At 34.8% G+C, this 7,422-nt stretch overlaps 1 pseudogene; it reads left to right on the forward strand.

The window, feature by feature from the left end:
* Window positions 1–2,265: 2,265 nt before the first annotated feature.
* Window positions 2,266–2,728, forward strand: LOC100767320 (annotated as a pseudogene).
* The last annotated feature ends 4,694 nt before the right edge of the window (window positions 2,729–7,422 follow it).

The raw sequence follows: 7,422 nt of genomic DNA on the forward strand, positions 1-7,422 counted from the left end.
AATATGCAATTTGCTTTTTCATTGGACATTGTAAAGAAATGGCTGCTTACCTATTTTATTTGCAAAGAATAATTATAAATAATCCATTTGTGTATACTTGAAATAAAACACCCTGACCACTGATGGTACGAACAATTATGATATACTTTATTCTGATCATAGGCTATTGATTCTTTCCCCAGACTATAAAACCATTCAGATTAAAGTAGTCACATATATAGTGAGCTGTTTTCCACCTAGAATTGTTACAGCCTAGTGCTACCTTAGGAATTGCACTCATTTGTTTTCAAAATAATATCATATCAAAAACTGTACTTGCAGGTAATAATTCTTAAAAAAAACAAGTTAACATAAATCAGAAATCAGTATTAGCAACTCACTATGTACAAACTACTTTTTTATACTTCTGATTTAACTAGAAAAAAACAAAATTAGGAATGAATCTATTAGTCTATTAAGGTATTCTTAGAAGAAATTTCAATAACTCAGAAACAACTTGTATTAGCATCATATTTAGATTTTCAAAAGCTAAAACAGATGCAAATGGTTTCCCTTACAATGCTTTCCTTTTGCCAGGATCTTGTTAATTTTATTTGCACTTGAATTAGTATGGTATATGTGCAGATATATTTCCCCTTTATACATTCATTGAAAGGAAGATTAGAAGAAAATAATATATTTAGCTGGGTAATATCTTGACCATGTAAGTTTCAATAACATTTTTATAGTAAGTCATCTGAAATTAATCATTTTCTTAGAGTCTAGATACAGTATTTCCAAAGAGATTTATTGTTTATATTAAAAAATCCATATCTAATAGCTGACTCTCGTAGGGCTAGGAAAGTAGCTCTGTGGTCTAGAATGTACAAGGCACTGTACTTAATAGTGGATCTGTGCAGTAAAACAAAATTTGAATGTATATTCAACAGGTAAGATTTCAATATTTCATTAATTCATACATCCTATATGAGTTGTCTTGTTTTTTATTCATGAGAATACTGAGGTGAATAAAAACCCACACATGGATCTGGTGTGGTGCACATGAGCATATTGTACCTAAATTAGTAGAGGAAGCATGAATACATTGTAATAGTGAATAAATGGTTTTAAATAGTGACTAATAGAATATTATTTTTTATTGACAAACATCCTTTGAGATAATCAGTGAGACAATTCCTTAAAAGTTGAAATTCGCGCAGTGCCCTGGAATATAAGTATTCAAATAATGTCTCATTCATGGCGTAATTATACTAATTTAATAAAAGGATGCTTTGGTTTTTCTGCCTTGTCACTATTTTAAATGAGTTCTCATGATAAGTACATTGTTACTTAAAAGAATGAAAGTATCATTTTAATACCAGTTAAATAAAAGTAGCACTAATTCAACTAGTTAAAAAATGCAACTTCTCAAATAATTGACCTATAATAATAGAACTGATTCAATTAAATTCTACTTTGATGTAGGTGGCCATGAGAAGGCAAGTTGATGTGTGCCATTGTGTCTAGAGGCAACAGACTTACTAGACACATTTTCTTCCTTTACTTTCCTACTTTGTTTTATAGCATTCAAAAATCATAATTTTCCTACTCAGAGGAGGGTGTTTAATAGGAACAATAGTGAGCTTCAGGAAAAACAAACACCATCAAGGAAATGCACCTGTACAGTTTTATGGCATCCTATTCTTTGGCAGGTCACTTCTATTCTGAGATTCCTCCATTCTGAAGTAAGGGCACTCATACCTCTGTATACACATCGAGTCAATTTCGTAAAACCCTTGGTAAGACATCTAAGTAGTCACCACATATTTTGAATAGATAAAAGTGTCTTTTGTAAAATTCTTTATATTACTATCAATATTAATACAGTGTATATTTTTCTAATAATACTTAACCAAATTCTCCAGAGATAAGTTAGAATTGCAATGACATAAAATTGTTAACAAAATATAGTGTAAAGTAATGTATGTTAAAGGTATAGTACAATGAAATTTTCTCTACCAGTATAAATAAATAATCTACACATTATATCATCAGTCTTCAGTCATTTCGTCTCCTTCATCAGGTTTAATTTGTGCTACTTAGGAGCATGTCTATTTATTTGCTGCTGATTTTCTTCTTAAATAAAACTATATATTATAAGATAAATAAAAATGTTTTGAACATATATAATAAAGAGTATAGGGACGTGGAAGGAAGTGCAAAACAAAGGAGCACAGCTGCTGCCTGCCTAGCAACAAAGGTCCTGGCCATGGTCTCCCAGGGACTTTGAATATGTTGGGGATTGCCCTCAGCCAACTTGCCCAGGAAAGGAAAGCTTAGAGGAAGGACCACCCTTTTGGCTTTGTGTCTGTCCCAACAAAGAACCCTGATGGCATGATGAACTGATGAATTGGGAGTGTGCTATCCATGCGAAGGAGGTTAGTACAAACTAAGGATGCTTTTCAAGGATGACTATCCGTCCTCACCACCAAAATGTAAATTTCAGCCACCACTGTTTCACCCAAATGTGTATCCTTCTGGCACAGTGTGCCTGTCCATCCTGGAAGAAGACAAGGACTGGAGGCCAGCTATCACGATCAAACAGATTTTATTAGGACTATAAGAACTTCTAAATGAACAATATATGTAAGACCCAGCTCAAACAGAGGCCTATGCAATTTACTACCAAAACAGAGTGGAATATGAGATAAGTGTTCAAGCACAAGTGAAGAAGTTTGCCGCCTCATAAAATGTGGCACTGTGACTCCATGATGAGGAAGGGATTGGCTTGGCAAGAACTTGCTTACAACCCTTTGCAGATCTTAGTTGCTCCATAAAGTTACTAGTTGCCTAGGAGTGTTGAGCGGGCGCCATTTTCCCCACTGGCATTTATACAGTCTCAATTCACTGAATTGCTCCAGTTTTCCATACAGGTTTCTTCCTTCAATCTTTTTTATTTTTGATTATTATGTAAAACTTGCTTTTATAGTTTTCTCAGTATTGCAACTGCTATAAAATGATAAACTTTTGTACTTTGTAACCCCCCCAGGAGCTAATTTCTTTGCGATCTGTTGCAGGCATGCTTCCCACTGTTCTCTGGCCTCCAAATCCACACTGTCCATCTCTCATCATTTTCATCCTCATCCTCCTCAGAAAGCTGAGCTGTTGCTTATGAGCCTCAGACCCAAAGTTGGCCAGAATCTTCATTCTTCACCACTCACTTTGTGTTTATGTGGCATTTTGTCTGTGTTGCTGTTTAGAGTAAGTAAACTTTACACACATACACACACACACACACACACACACACACACACACACACACATACAAACACACACACACACACATAAAGAATGTAAATATATGAAATATGAAACACTTATTTTTAAGCACAGAATGTAATTAATTATTATTTGTTTAAGTCCTAAGATTTAATATGACATGCATTGATGAAATGAAAATAAAGGTTGAAACCATGGCTATAACTACAGGCCTGTATCTAACCCTTTCTGAAACTGTTATGTATCTTTTTAAAACACAGTAAATAGATGCTTAATGACTCAGGAGATACTTCACTCAGTAAAGTTCCTGCTATGCTCATTTGGCTTAGTATTAATAAGTATTCACCTACCTCCCATGACCCATCTAGCCACATGTTCTTTGCCTCATTAACAGTATCAAGTGTAGATCCAATATCACTGAGTGGGTCTTTCAGGCAATTAAAAAGGTGTTGCTTACACCATATTCTTGACAGTAAAATACCAATATATTTTGTAGGCAACTCACTGTTGCATATCCCAGGTTTCATTATTCTGAATATTTTTCTCCACCACTTGCATTTAAAATATCTTCCACCTAAGTTAGGATAAAGTTTCTAGTTAGGCAGCAACTTGATTGCTCTATACTTAATGACATAAGTAAGTAGTGTGTGTAGCAGTAAAACCTCATCACAATGTTTTGTATGGTAATCATTACATTGGCAATGGTCTCTAATGTTTGGGGGACTCCTAGAGAAACATTGTATTCAGTTATTCCCAAAATACCATTCATTTCAAGCACTGGGGGCTTTATTTGGAAACACAGGGTTTCTAGTTGGGGCATCATTTCCCCTACTAGATGGCAACTACATTTAAATTGATTTTATATGTTTTTGAAAGCTTCCATATAGCTTTTCAAAATGTCTTTAATGTTTGTATTCACTCTTTATATTCTCTCCTTTCCCCTGATCTTCCTTTCCCCTTCCCTTTTAATATTTGTATTCACATATACCTGTTATCCATTCATAACACTATATTCTATTCTCCCTTCCAGGTAAGAGTGTTCTTCCTCTCTAGTCCCTGACAAACTCTGTGACATGGATATTATAGATGAAGCACATTCACCTAAAGTTTAAAACTTCAAATCCACATATAAGCAAATTGGGTGTTATTTTAATTTTAAGAAGAAAACATGAATTTTACACTGTATTCCAGTTGCAAAAATTAACAAGACAATTTGTTTCTGTTGTAGATTTTCTAGTGTTCAGAAGTGAAGGAATCCTTTAATTTTTCCCAGGTACCACCCAAGAAACATTTCAATTATGTCTGATACCATTTGAAAAATATTAAAACCCCTTAATATCGTGGTGACACAGCACAAACTTTTTGAATTAGTCTAGTGAAATAAATACACTACAATAATCAACAGTAACATCAAAGCCAGACTTATCATCTCAACTGTATTGCACATTCCATGCCTGTGTATGCTTATTTATTTTGTTCTTTACTTTGAACTTATTTTAAATGTTTCCATATTGCAGCATCATTTAATGACACTACAATTGAGAATTTTTCACTCCTTAATCAATTTTATATGTAGAAAACATCATTTCGGGTGACTTGATAAGAATAAAAAATAGTTTTTGGAAATAAAGCCTGTTAAAAGAGCTTCAGAATCCAGGTATGGTGAATCGTATCTGTAATTCAGCACTCTAGAGACTAAGACCTGAACGTGATGAGTCTGAGTCTAGCCTCATCTGTATAGTAACTTCCATACAGGCATTGCAACATATTGAGAGAAAAAATAAATGACAAACAAAAAGAAAACTATATAAAATATAAGTTTCTTCAATTGCATATGAATTATACTAGAATAAGTAGCGAAGATAAATGATAAATATAAATTTGATAGTTGTAGTGATTTGAATAAGAATGACCCCACAGGTACATATATTTGGAGATGTAGGGTGTGACACTATTTGAAAAATTTAAGAGGTCTGACCTTTTTGAAGGAACTATGTCACTGGAGGTTTGCTTTGAGGTTTCAATGCCCAAGCCAGGCCCAATAGCTCCTTTCTGCTGCCTTCTGATCTACTTGTAGAACTCTCAGCTACTTCGCCAGTCTCAAGTCTGCCTTCTTGCCACCATGCTCCCTGCCATTATAATGACATATTCAATGTTTGAAACTATAAGCAAAATCCAGTTAAATGTTTTTCTTGTTGTTGTTTTTAAAATGAGGGTTGTGTTGGTCATGGTGTCTCTTCACAGCAATAGAAAAATCTAAATAATAAGTTATTACCAAGTAATGGATAATACTGAGACAGGCTTGACCATACAGTTTTGTGGCAGAATGTGGACTTTTAGAAATTCGTTAAGGAAAGTCATTGAACTCTTTAATCAGTGATTCATTGGCCATGCTATTAGAAACAGAGAAGATAATACTGAGGGCAATTTGAAATGTACGTGGGGAACAGGTTCACAAAGTTTCAGAGGAGAAGAATATTAGTAAGTGACAGAGAAAACATTCTTGTTGTATTTTTGCAAAGAATATGGCTTCTCCCTTGTCCACTATATCTTCCTGAGACTAAATTGAAGAGTTGTGGATTAATGGCATTGGCAGAGGAGATTTCAGGAAGTCTAGAATTGATTATGTCTTGTGCTAATTAGAGGCCAGTTTTAAGCAGATGCCTAAGTATGAAGAAAAAAGAAAGGGAAAATTCAAATGTATAATTTGAGAAGAAATTGAAAAACACAAAGTATCACAGTGCTAAGTTATATGCTCAGAAAAATAAAAACCTTTTTAAAAAGCTGGATGGTAAATGGAAAATAGGAGGACTGACCTAATGGCATGACCCTATCCACAAACAAGCTTTGATCTTGTGAAAAAGAATTAAAGAAAAACTTAAGCAATGAAGGAAACCATCAAATCCAGAATTGAAAATAGAACTGAATGAGGGGACCAAGTTCCAGCTCCAGTAAGCAGTAGAATTTGGAAGCTTTGGCTACCTGGTTCTGGCATTATAGTCAAGGATACAGAAAAGGGGTTGTTGAATCTCCCTCCTTTTATAATGAAATATCATAAGGCCAGGTATGTATCAGGAGTTTTCCTGCATGGAGGCCCAGAGAGGACTTTGCAAGAAGCTGTAAAGATGAAACCTACAATGTTATGAAGACCCAAAGATGTTAGCTATGCCAGAGCCATGGATTACCTGGCAAGAAGAGCTGTTCACAAGGTGTGGAACTAGCCCAACAGAAAGAAATCTGCTGTAGTAAACAAACCTAAAAGGAAATAGAGATCTAAGGAGTATTTCAACATCAGACACAGAGATGTATAATTTGGAGTTTGCCAAGCTGGTTTTCAATCTTGGTTTTGTTCAGTATTTTCTCACTATGCTCCCTTCCCTATGTTTTGAAATGGTAATATATATTCTGTGACATTATATAATAGAAGTATGTGATTAGCCTTTTCCATTCTAAATAGAAACAAAAACTAAGTAAAAAACACCTCCTGCAGTGCAGTAATCAGTATTTCATAGCTGGGGGATTGAATGTAGTTCTTGGATAAATGCAACTCCAACTGGCACGTGAGCTTTAGGTGTGTTTTTATGGCCCAAGAAGTTGGCAGAGCCAGACACCAAAGCCACACAGAAGTCCTAGCTGTGCCATTTGGCATGTATTTACTCATGGAGATAAAAAAGCCTAGAGATATACAGTAAAAGAGATCCAGATGAAAATAAAAAGAAACTCTAAACATGTTCCAGTATGTTAGACAATGACATAGGCATAAGAAAGTAAAGAAATTCCTCTATTGAGAACTGTCTATTTAGTTGTGTACCCCACTTTTTAATTGGGTTATTTGTTGTTTTGGAGACTAGCTTCTTGAGTTCATTGTATATTTTGAAAATTGTCCTTTTTTCAGATGTGGGGTTGGTGAATATCTTTTCCCATTCTGTGGGCTGCCGTTTTGTCTTGCTGACTTCCAGCTTGAATTCCAGAAGCTTCTCAGTTTCAGGAGGTCCCATTTATTAATTGTCAATCTCAGGGTCTGTGCTACTGGTGTAATGTTCAGGAAGTTGTCTCCTGTGACAATTTGTTCAAGGGTATTTCTCAATTTCTCTTTGAATAGGATAGGATAATTCATGATAACGAGACACCACTGATTCTGACAGAACTGGCTTACTTTAGAGA

Source organism: Cricetulus griseus, chromosome X (assembly GCF_003668045.3).
Source record: "Cricetulus griseus strain 17A/GY chromosome X, alternate assembly CriGri-PICRH-1.0, whole genome shotgun sequence".
NCBI classification, from domain to species: domain Eukaryota; kingdom Metazoa; phylum Chordata; class Mammalia; order Rodentia; family Cricetidae; genus Cricetulus; species Cricetulus griseus.